Genomic DNA, 11,336 nt, shown 5'->3' on the forward strand with positions numbered 1-11,336 from the left:
AATCAAAGGAACAAAAGACGTTAGTCCATAGCAAGGGAGTTTGCCGTAAGAACTGATGATCTGTAACGAATACAGGGTACAGTTGACGTTGATGGTGTGCTTTCGTTAAAGTTTGTGGCGGACAACATCACTCATATGTCATATGAAACATATATTTAGTCAGGGGTAAACATTCAAAAGGAGGTGGCGGCTGCAATGCTTTCCATCCAAAACCCTTAAACTCTTAATGAGTCTTGTACAGTCAACAGGCATAAATCTATTTTAATAAAGAGCAACCGTCCATCAAAAGGCCTATGTTGAACTCCTTGAAATACAGTGTGGCAGGCCATACCACGTTGAGTACACTGCTTCCCGTCCGATCACCGAAGTTAAGCAACGTTGGGTCTGGTTAGTACTTGGATGGGTGACCGCCTGGGAACACTAGATGCTGTTGGCATTCTTACGTGTGAAGTGGGGATGGTGGAGGATTAGTGCCCCTCCCTGTAAAACAATTAACTCTAAGCCCTTGACCACCCCGTTTGGGATACATGGCGTCTGCCAATGAATGAGTGAGATTCAGCAAGTTATATTACTGTGAATAATATAGTGCATGTTTGTACATTAAAGAGTATTAAGGAACTCATGCTAAGTGCAGTTAGTAAGAAGATAATATCAACACCTCGAAAGCAACAATAACACTCAAAAAACAACACCGAAAGCAGCCCACACCTTTTGCATACTAAAATAGATAAATTTACATTGCATATATGCTGCTCGAAAAAGTTTGATCATGGAAAAATGTGTTACTTATTTACCGACATAGTTGCTGCCTTGACGCCATAACAGTCAGGGTCCTCCATTTTATTACTGATTCTCCACACAACTTTTTCCCTTTACCTCAGTTCTCCTGCACCCCTCCTTTTTTTTTTTTTTTTTTTTTTTTGGCATAACCATTGGGGCCAAAGCCCCTGGTCATTAAGGCCATATATATCTATATATATCTATATATATATATATATATATACGTACACACACACACTTCGATGCATATATACAGACACTTCCATGCACACGTACATAATATATATATATATATATATATATATATCTATATATATCTATATATATATATAGATAGATAGATAGATAGATATAGATATAGATATATATATATAATTTTAATTTTATTTTTTTGTATTTTTATTTTTAAATTTTTTTCTTGGTTTTATATTTTTTTATACCTTTTATTATAAAGAAAAACCTAATCTAAAGACCCTGAAACTAATCACCTAACAGACAAATCGCTAACCTATACTAAATCCTACAGAGACAAATAGCTAGACCTACACTAATGGTAAAAATACCTCGACTAACAGAACACCATCGACTGCAGATATGTAATGCCTTTCTACATGACATACCTGCACTCATCACCTGGTGACCTGTCAGTCGAGGCACAACCTAATATAGGGGACATCAATATATGATAGAGAACCAGACGAGTCAGGAACATTTCAATATACGTCAGCTGTCGGCCCTAATTAGCACAACTTGAACAATATGGTATAATCTTTTTACATAATTTGTACAAAAAAGTGAAGTACCTCATCCAACAGACCACCATCGACTGCAACTGCCCAATACCTTTCTATATTGCACACTTGCACTCATCAGCTGGTGACTGTTAGTCGAGGAACGGGGTTTAATGTAGGGGACATCTATATTAGAAATAGATCAGTGGGAGGAGGAACTATTTGTCACGAATCAATTCGCGACATTTCCTTTTTGTGAGAAGCCACGAACTATTAGTGGAAAACTCACTGTGTATCGCTCAGTTAACCGTTTCTCTCTCCATTTCGGGGTATACTTTCCAAATCATTCGTCACTTTCAAAAGTGACCGATTTAATGCACGCCACTAAGTGCGTTACTGAGCGATACAATTGTTTCTTTATCGTTCGCCTCTGCTTGCATAAACCGTTAGCCACGCCTTCTTTTGGTGGCTTGTCGTCCTGCCTATGCATTATTTGAATTCAGTTTAGTGTTTGCTGTGACGGAGACAGGACCTGTGCAGCAGTGCGAGAGGTCAGCTAGTACCCAAACTCCACTTACAGTTTCTCCAAGCTCCCACCTTTAGTTCTCCAGCTTTGGGTGATACACCGCATTCATTGACTAGTATTTCCTTTGTGTATTTTGTAGTCTTAAGAGTTTAGTTAAGGTGTTTTTCCTAGGTGTAAGTATTTAGCTTCTGTGTGAGTGAGCGAGTGCGTCTCATTTAATTTGATTTGAAATGTAATGTTAAATTTGTTTTTGTAATTAATAAATTTAACAGTTCTATTTCTTGAGCTTAATGTAGAGTAAAAATCTTGTTTCATTTCTCCATAATTAAGCTTATTTTCCATATAGCTCCTAGCTTGCATAAACGTTTGCTTTCATAACTGGTACTTAGACCAGTCTTGTTGTATTAACTTAAAATCCGTTGTGCCAGGAGTTAATGCATCAGCAAGAACCTGATGTTATTATTATTAGTATTAGTTATTTATTGTCAGGGGTGATGTAACTTTCTCCAGAGGCTAACAGTACAGTAATTCAGCAATTGTGAGTAATTAGTCTCTGCTGTGTACTGTTGAGAAAGTTTATAAATTCTCGTTCTTAGAGAATCGTGCACAAGCCAGCGTAAAGTAATCGTTGCTTGATGTAGCAAGACATTCATTGTCTCTGCGCTTCAATATTATTGAATATAAATATCAATTTAAATAATATTTAACCATATATTTCAAAATTACCGTGATATTATAAAAACCCCGTGACAATTGGCGACCTCATTCCAGGATATTAACTCCTAGCTCTAAAGCTATTCACGAGATAGTGCTCACTCATTCATATTTAGGTATTTATCATTAAAGTTTATAGGCACAAGCTTACTGGTGTTTACCCTTAATTTAGCAAGTGAATTTTTGCTTTATCAATCAATAGAGTACCTAACTCTAGTTTATTCTTGGTAACGCCAGACGATTTTATTCGCTCCTGGGAAGTCGGCGTACCCATTGTGTTTATTATTGAGTCTTCCCAGTCATTTACATTTTTGATTTATTCTTTGCCAGTTAACTGGATAAGACTGGTCACCACTAGCTTGTGTCTGTACTCTTTACTTTTGTTTATTAGTATTCGTCGCTAAGCAGTCAGTGCTCAATTTCGGGTTGTTTAATAAATTAGCGCCATGGCTACAGCTGTATATGTACAGGAAGCCAAAGATATTGGTCTCACAGACCCAGAGAAAATACAGAGTTACGTTCTCTCACGGTTCAATTACGAGCAAGAACGTGAGAAAGATGCTCGTGAAGAGCGTAGGATTCAGCGCGAATGCGAGCGAGAACAGCGCGAATACGAGCGAGAACAGCGTGAGGAACGTGAAAGAGAGCGTGCTTATGAACAAGAGCAGCGTGAGAAACAGCGCGAATACGAGCAGAAACAACGCGAGCTCGAGTTAGAAAAAGAGCGAGAACAGCGCGAATACGAGCAGAAACAACGCGAGCTCGAGTTAGAAAAAGAGCGAGAACAGCGCGAATACGAGCAGAAACAACGCGAGCTCGAGTTAGAAAAAGAGCGAGAACAGCGCGAATACGAGCGTGAACAACGAGACAAAGAACGAGAACATGAACTTGAAGTGCTGAAGCTCAAGCGAGATTCCTTGGCTTCAGACACGTCTGGTGCAGTTGGTCAAAGCTCCACGAGCGTTCTCCCTGCACATGTCCTGGCGACCCCACGCATCAAGCTTCCTTCATACAAGGAAAGCGAGCGAATCGAGCCGTACATAGCTCGTTTTGAGGACATGGCAGACTTATATCAACTGGATGAGGCAGCTAAGCGGCTTCAGTTTCTTAGCCTATTTGAGGGCCCTGCCTCGATATTCTCCACAGAATTCGTGGAGACAATCTCACATATGAGATGATGAAAGCTGCACTCATTAAGGCGTATGGTCTCACAGTAGACGACGCCAAAGTTCAGTTCATGCGAGCTCGTCTCCAAGACAAGGAGACAGCTGTTCAGTTCCTTGATCGTCTCACAGCTTACTTAAATGAGTGGATGGAGAAAGATGAAACTCCTTCCACGCGTGAGGGGATAATTGACCTTATGCTGCGTACACAGCTAGAGAGGTCGTGGCCTGCTGAGCTCATAGCACAGCTTAAGATCTGCCAGGTGAAAGATGCCAGCCAAATGGCAGAGAAGGCTGACGCATTCTTTACTGCATACGGGTATCAAGCTCGTAAGCAAAACACCTGGAGCAGAAAAGATACTGCCAAGTCTGGGAAGCCGTCTCAGACTGAATCCCAGCACCAAGGCCGTTCTCAGAATAATGGCCAAGGTCCAAAACCGCAGTGGAAGGACCAGGGGCAAAACACTCAGAAACCTGAGTGGAAGAGGTACAACAAGTACCCTAACCAGCAGCAGTATCAGCCACGCAACCGACCGACGGGACAAAGTTTTTCACCACCAACTCAAAAGAGGCAGGAAGCGAATGCAGCCTTCATTCCTCAGCAGCAGCCTGGTGGTCACGTCCCTACCAGTGTGGGTACTTCTCCACAGTTCACTAGTCCCACAGTGACAGTGAACCCCCCTCCACAGATGGCCAATGTTCCATCTTCCCAATATAACCCTCAAGGCACAATGTTTGCCACATCAATTCAGCAGCCTCATGAGTGGCTAGCTGCTTCCTCCACAGGCCCTCCCACAGGTGACAGTACCTTCCTTGTTCAGCCAGGGTTTGTGGGAGACATTCCTGTGAAGGTCCTGAGAGACAATGGTTCCTCAGGTTGCTCTGTCAAGCACAGTCTAGTTCGGCCTGAGCAGTATACAGGTCGACAGATCCATGTAAGCCTTATTGATGGATCAGTGAGATTGTTCCCTGAGGCATGTATCCAGGTGGCATCTCCATTTTATACTGGTATGACACTTGCAGTTGTCATGCCAGAGCCTCTATTTGACTTAATAGTAGGCAATATTAATAGAATCAAGGATAGTTGCTCCGATGGCGCTACTCAGACTTCGGCTGCTGCGGTGACACGAGCCATGACTGAGGCTCCAGACTGTGTCACCCCAGTGATCATTGAATCGCCGCAAGATCTGATGTGCAGTCAACTTGTTGTACAAGAACAACATTCTGACCCGACACTTGCTGCCGTGCAGAATAAACAAAAGGGTCGAGTGATTAAGTATTCACGGGGAGGTCGAGCCAAGTTCCTTCGCAAACAAGGACGGCTCTACCGTGAGTCACGAACACCCGAGGGCGAGGTTCGACTGCAGTTTGTCGTTCCCGCCAAGTACCGCCCAGCAGTGTTACAATGGGGTCATTGTCCAGCCTCAGGAGGTCACCTGGGCAAAAGGAAGACCCAGGGCCGTATCCGAGCTGACTTTTTCTGGCCAGGGATGGGACGAGACATAGACAGTTTTGTCCGTTCCTGCAGTGTGTGCCAAAGTATCACCACTGATCAGGGACATGTCCTTCCTGTGCCGTTCATAACCACACCTGTAATCTCTGAGTCAGTTGAGAGACAGGGTAGTGGTGAAGTGGGTGCAGACCTGATGTCTCGCCCATTGGCCCCACAGGACACAGTATGTCCAGGGCCTGTACATGCATATTATGTACCTTAAGTTAAGGGGGAAGTTGAGAGGCGACTTGAGGCTATGGAAGACCCAAGTTTGCACAAGGATTCTCAGCTTCCCGGTACTAATATAAGTATTGTAGGTTAAGGGGGAAGTTCGAGAGAGAACTCCGCAGAGGCGACTTGAGGCTATGGAAGACCCATGTTTGCACAAGGATTCTCAGCTTTCCGATACTAATATAAGTATTGTATTGTAGGTTAAGGGGGAAGTGAGAGCTCCGCAGAGGCGACTTGAGGCTATGGAAGACCCAAGTTTGCACAAGGATTCTCAGCTTTCCGGTACTAATATAAGTATTGTACTGTAGGTTAAGGGGGAAGTTTGAGAGAGAACTCCGCAGAAGCGACTTGAGGCTATGGAAGACCCAAGTTTGCACAAGGATTCTCAGCTTCCCGGTACTAATAGAAGTACTGTAGGTTAAGGGGGAAGTTGAGAGGCGACTTGAGGCTATGGAAGACCCAAGTTTGCACAAGGATTCTCAGCTTCCCGGTACTAATATAAGTATTGTAGGTTAAGGGGGAAGTTCGAGAGAGAACTCCGCAGAGGCGACTTGAGGCTATGGAAGACCCAAGTTTGCACAAGGATTCTCAGCTCCCCGATACTAATATAAGTACTGTAGGTTAAGGGGGAAGTGAGAACTCTGCAGAGGCGACTTGAGGCTATGGAAGACCCAAGTTTGCACAAGGTTTCTCAGCTCTCCGATATTAATATAAGTACTGTAGGTTAGGGCACAGGTTGAGGACCCGTGTGCGGTTCGAGGCTATGGAAGACCCGAGTTTGCACAGGGATTCTCAACTTGCCGACCATAATCGTGTGCTAAAATTAATGGCGACCTCGAGTGTACTTTTCATAGCATGTACTGACTGCTAGCCAGAGAGAGTAATTGTAACATAATAAGAATTTTGTCTCATTGACACTTTTGATGCTCCACCTTAATTGGTTTTGCAGGTTCAGCAATGGGTGTAGCAGTTTTGCTGTGCGGACCAGCTGATCATCTGCCGCACGCTGCTGCCTCTTCTCCTCTGCCTTCGTCGTCGCCATATTATTTATTGTGTCATTTTACACGTAGGTACAGTTACACTACAACTGTCACACCTACACCGTGTATTACATACACCACGCTACACAACAATTAGTTGTCAGTGTAAATGTAGCGAATTTTCGCTCAGTTTGACCTGAGTACAGGATTTTCACCGTCGTCACGGAGTTTTTCCCTCAAGCTTGCTTCTATTAACGTAAATACGAGGTTTTTTCGCTCACTGGCGACTGCGATTTTCTCCTGTAGCAGGATAGCACACACACACCACAGTGTGAATCTTGTGTGACTGAGTTAGGATTTATATATATATATATATTGAAATCTTTCTTCTGAAGGAAGAAAGATTTAATTTTCATGGGGCGTAATGTCACGAATCAATTCGCGACATTTCCTTTTTGTGAGAAGCCACGAACTATTAGTGGAAAACTCACTGTGTATCGCTCAGTTAACCGTTTCTCTCTCCATTTCGGGGTATACTTTCCAAATCATTCGTCACTTTCAAAAGTGACCGATTTAATGCACGCCACTAAGTGCGTTACTGAGCGATACAATTGTTTCTTTATCGTTCGCCTCTGCTTGCATAAACCGTTAGCCACGCCTTCTTTTGGTGGCTTGTCGTCCTGCCTATGCATTATTTGAATTCAGTTTAGTGTTTGCTGTGACGGAGACAGGACCTGTGCAGCAGTGCGAGAGGTCAGCTAGTACCCAAACTCCACTTACAGTTTCTCCAAGCTCCCACCTTTAGTTCTCCAGCTTTGGGTGATACACCGCATTCATTGACTAGTATTTCCTTTGTGTATTTTGTAGTCTTAAGAGTTTAGTTAAGGTGTTTTTCCTAGGTGTAAGTATTTAGCTTCTGTGTGAGTGAGCGAAAGTGCGTCTCATTTAATTTGATTTGAAATGTAATGTTAAATTTGTTTTTGTAATTAATAAATTTAACAGTTCTATTTCTTGAGCTTAATGTAGAGTAAAAATCTTGTTTCATTTCTCCATAATTAAGCTTATTTTCCATATAGCTCCTAGCTTGCATAAACGTTTGCTTTCATAACTGGTACTTAGACCAGTCTTGTTGTATTAACTTAAAATCCGTTGTGCCAGGAGTTAATGCATCAGCAAGAACCTGATGTTATTATTATTAGTATTAGTTATTTATTGTCAGGGGTGATGTAACTTTCTCCAGAGGCTAACAGTACAGTAATTCAGCAATTGTGAGTAATTAGTCTCTGCTGTGTACTGTTGAGAAAGTTTATAAATTCTCGTTCTTAGAGAATCGTGCACAAGCCAGCGTAAAGTAATCGTTGCTTGATGTAGCAAGACATTCATTGTCTCTGCGCTTCAATATTATTGAATATAAATATCAATTTAAATAATATTTAACCATATATTTCAAAATTACCGTGATATTATAAAAACCCCGTGACACTATTTCAGATATGTCAACTCTCAACCCTAATGAATAATACAATATATACATATTTACAGTCCATAAAAACCATAACCATATAGTAAAAAAGTCACGTCACTCTGATTAGTCCGGTCTCTCTCAAGAAAGCCATCAATTTATCAGTCATAACAATGTCTCCATCACCCAGGATGGTGGAAAGGGTGAAGGGAACGTCTGCTGCGCCGCAGTAATTTATAAGTGAAGCCCTTTCACGAATAAATCGCCGACAGCGCAGGATGATATGACTGATAGATAACACCGCATCACAGATGCCACATTGCGGTGGGAATCGTTTTTCCATATAAGGTTTCATGTGTGTTAGGATGGTGGCATTGGGCCGTAATCTCGCCAACACTTTTTCTTCCAGGCGACTGGGACGGTTGGAAGAGTCCCAGTCCCCCAGGTACGGCTTACACGTTCGAACATTTAGTCTGGTCCACTGACCTTGCCACAGAAGATTTATTGATTTCTTTCCGATAGAGAGACTCGACCGTTCACGAGGAACGCCCCAAGTCTCTTCGAGCTCTACAGCCGACTTTGCAAGTAGGTCAGCCTGCTCATTGCCGTAGATGCGACAGTGACCAGGCACCCAGATCAGCGTGAATGACTTGTTGCATGAATGCAACTTATTAACAATGTGGCCCTGGATCTCGTGCGAGTCCGTAGTACAAGATGCAATTGCCTGAAGGGCTGATTTCGAGTCTGAAAGTATAACAAATGAGTCATGCCTAGAATTGAGAGCATAGTCTATGGCTTTATCAATAGCAAAAAGTTCGGAGGTAAACACAGATGTATAAGTCGGCAACCGATACCTGAGGGCACATTCAGTCGACTACAAACTAGCACCCACACAGTCACTCGACTTGGAGCCGTCGGTGTACAACTGGTAGGACCCCAAGTGACGAATGATGATGTTACTAAACAAGTGGTGGACCTCCGCCTCCGACGCCTTGACCTTTGGTGCTGGGAGCCATGATACATCCACTGTAAAGCCGGGTGGCCTGCACCCCATTAAACAAACTATGGATCTGTAACTGAGACTGAGGTCATCTGGGCCCCCCACCTCCTCCTCATGCTGCTGAGGCTATATTCCAGATAGCTTAAGATTCATTTGAGCACCATTCCGTTACCAATATATTATTTTTCCTTTATACAGTACAAGAGAAATATTTCTCTTGTTTACTACTTACATTAGTTTGGTGTCAGTATACTTTGCAAGACATAAATATTATGAACAGCAATGTTAATGTGCAATATTAAGGAATAGTCTGCTAGGGAGGAAGTGGTGGAAATCCTTCATCGATTACGAGAATACGACCCCTGGACTGTACACGGCAGGAGGTAAGTACTGCACTTCACTTAACAGATTGTTGTTGTCGCTGACCCCTCACCTGCACCCCCCTACATCCCCCCCTTCCTTGCCCATTCTACCAATCCCTCCCTCGGCACCTTCACTTCTCCCTCCCCGACCCACCTTCCTTTCCCTCCTTCGCAACCCCTATTTTCCGTTCCCTTACTCTGCCAGCTTTCTGATCTTGCTTCATGACCTGATGTGAAGTAAGCAGGCTCGTACCCACGGGGGGGGGGGGGGGCCGCTATGGAGAGGCTTATCCCCCCAAAAAAAAACAATATCGCTCCCAAGAAGTTTTTCACTTCGAAGCGTATATGATTTGCTTACACACAAACCGGGAATATATACGAAAATTCAAGCCAGATATACTACTTATTCATGACACTTGATTTGATTCTGTACAGCTACATGTTTGCTGACGGTTATCATATGGTCATAATGTAATTCATTATATGCAAAATAAGGTGGTATAGGTTATAGGTGCTAGACTGGAATTTAGCTGAACCCGGTCGTGGTTGAATGAATCGTACCAGCTCGGCGGAGGTTTGCATGTTTATATGGCACGTGCCGCTAGGAAATCGGCGTGCAACCGATTCAGATTCAAACTTATACCGATGAAAACACCGGGAAGCCTACCAACTTGGCAGTCTGGGCCCTGGCACACTAGACAGTGGGTGCAGTGTAGAGCGTCACTCAACCACCAGTGTGAAACAGTACTTAGTGGGATGAGTGATCAGGCCAGCACGTCTTCTCGTAACCTCGTTAGGAATATCAGTGCCAGATTGCAAATTGCAAATACTGCCGGAGTTATAATTAGCTTTGAAAAAGGTACGTGTTGAAACTTATGAAAGTTGAAAAAGCTGTGAAGCTTCACGTGTAGAGAAAGGAATAACGTTCATTTTGGCACCAGAAAATGGTTTCAGCTGGTTTTAGTGCTCGCACTAGTATAATACAGCATATATTTAGTTCATTAAATGTTCATACAATACATTCTAGAAGAAATATATATGCAAAGAACAGTATAAAAGAGTAAAGCCCTCCTACGATGGAGATCCCTCCCCCCCAAATTTCTAGTCCTGGCTACGGGCCTGGAAGTACGTGATCATGTGTGTTCATTTGTATTTGCTTGGTCTGTGTTTCTGTATTTACACCGATGTTCACGCAGTGCAGCGGGTGTAGTGTTTTGTTCAGTGTGTGTGTGTGTGTGTGTGTGTGTGTGTGTGTGTGTGTGTGCAGTATAAGAAACTGTCCTAATCCATTATTAGCCAAGCATTGTGAAAGGACTGAGAGTGAGATAAGGGGTAACCGCATTATTTTCAAGATCAATAAGTCAATGGTCAAAGTCAGTAGGCAAGGTCAATAAAAACAGCTTAAATTTGGTATGAACTAAACTTGGTGAAACGGGTGAGAATAAGAACAAGCCCAAAGTTCGGTCCATGTGTGATCGTGGGCAAACAAAATAAGTAAAACGGTTTCCATTTAATTTGAACCAAACTTGGTGGAAGGGATGAGGATCAACTCCCGGACTGACCAATTCCTGTTTAGAACAATAGGCCAAAGATCAAGGGCACATGGCAAGGTCAGTTTAACCAGCTCTGATCCGATTTTGAACAAACATGGAGAGGCATAGGGTAAGGTGAGTAGAGGACATTCGATTTTGAGAACAATCAGTAAAAGATTAATGTCACTGGCGAGGTCAAAGATCAAAATCACATGGCAAGATCATCTTAAACAATTCTAATCCAGTTTAGACTAAACGTAGTTGGAGTGGTTGAGGGGAAGCCAGTGATGAGGGGATTCGATCTGAAACATTCCAAGACCAAGGTCACAGCGTAAGTCAGAGTTCGACCTGAGTGTCTGAGTG

At 43.0% G+C, this 11,336-nt stretch overlaps 1 pseudogene; it reads left to right on the plus strand.

The window, feature by feature from the left end:
• Nucleotides 1-316: 316 nt before the first annotated feature.
• LOC145416897 (5S ribosomal RNA) lies at nucleotides 317-436 on the plus strand (annotated as a pseudogene).
• The last annotated feature ends 10,900 nt before the right edge of the window (nucleotides 437-11,336 follow it).

Source organism: Coenobita brevimanus, chromosome 13 (assembly GCF_032717465.1).
Source record: "Coenobita brevimanus isolate Jiangsu-jjx chromosome 13, ASM3271746v2, whole genome shotgun sequence".
In the NCBI taxonomy this organism is placed as follows: domain Eukaryota; kingdom Metazoa; phylum Arthropoda; class Malacostraca; order Decapoda; family Coenobitidae; genus Coenobita; species Coenobita brevimanus.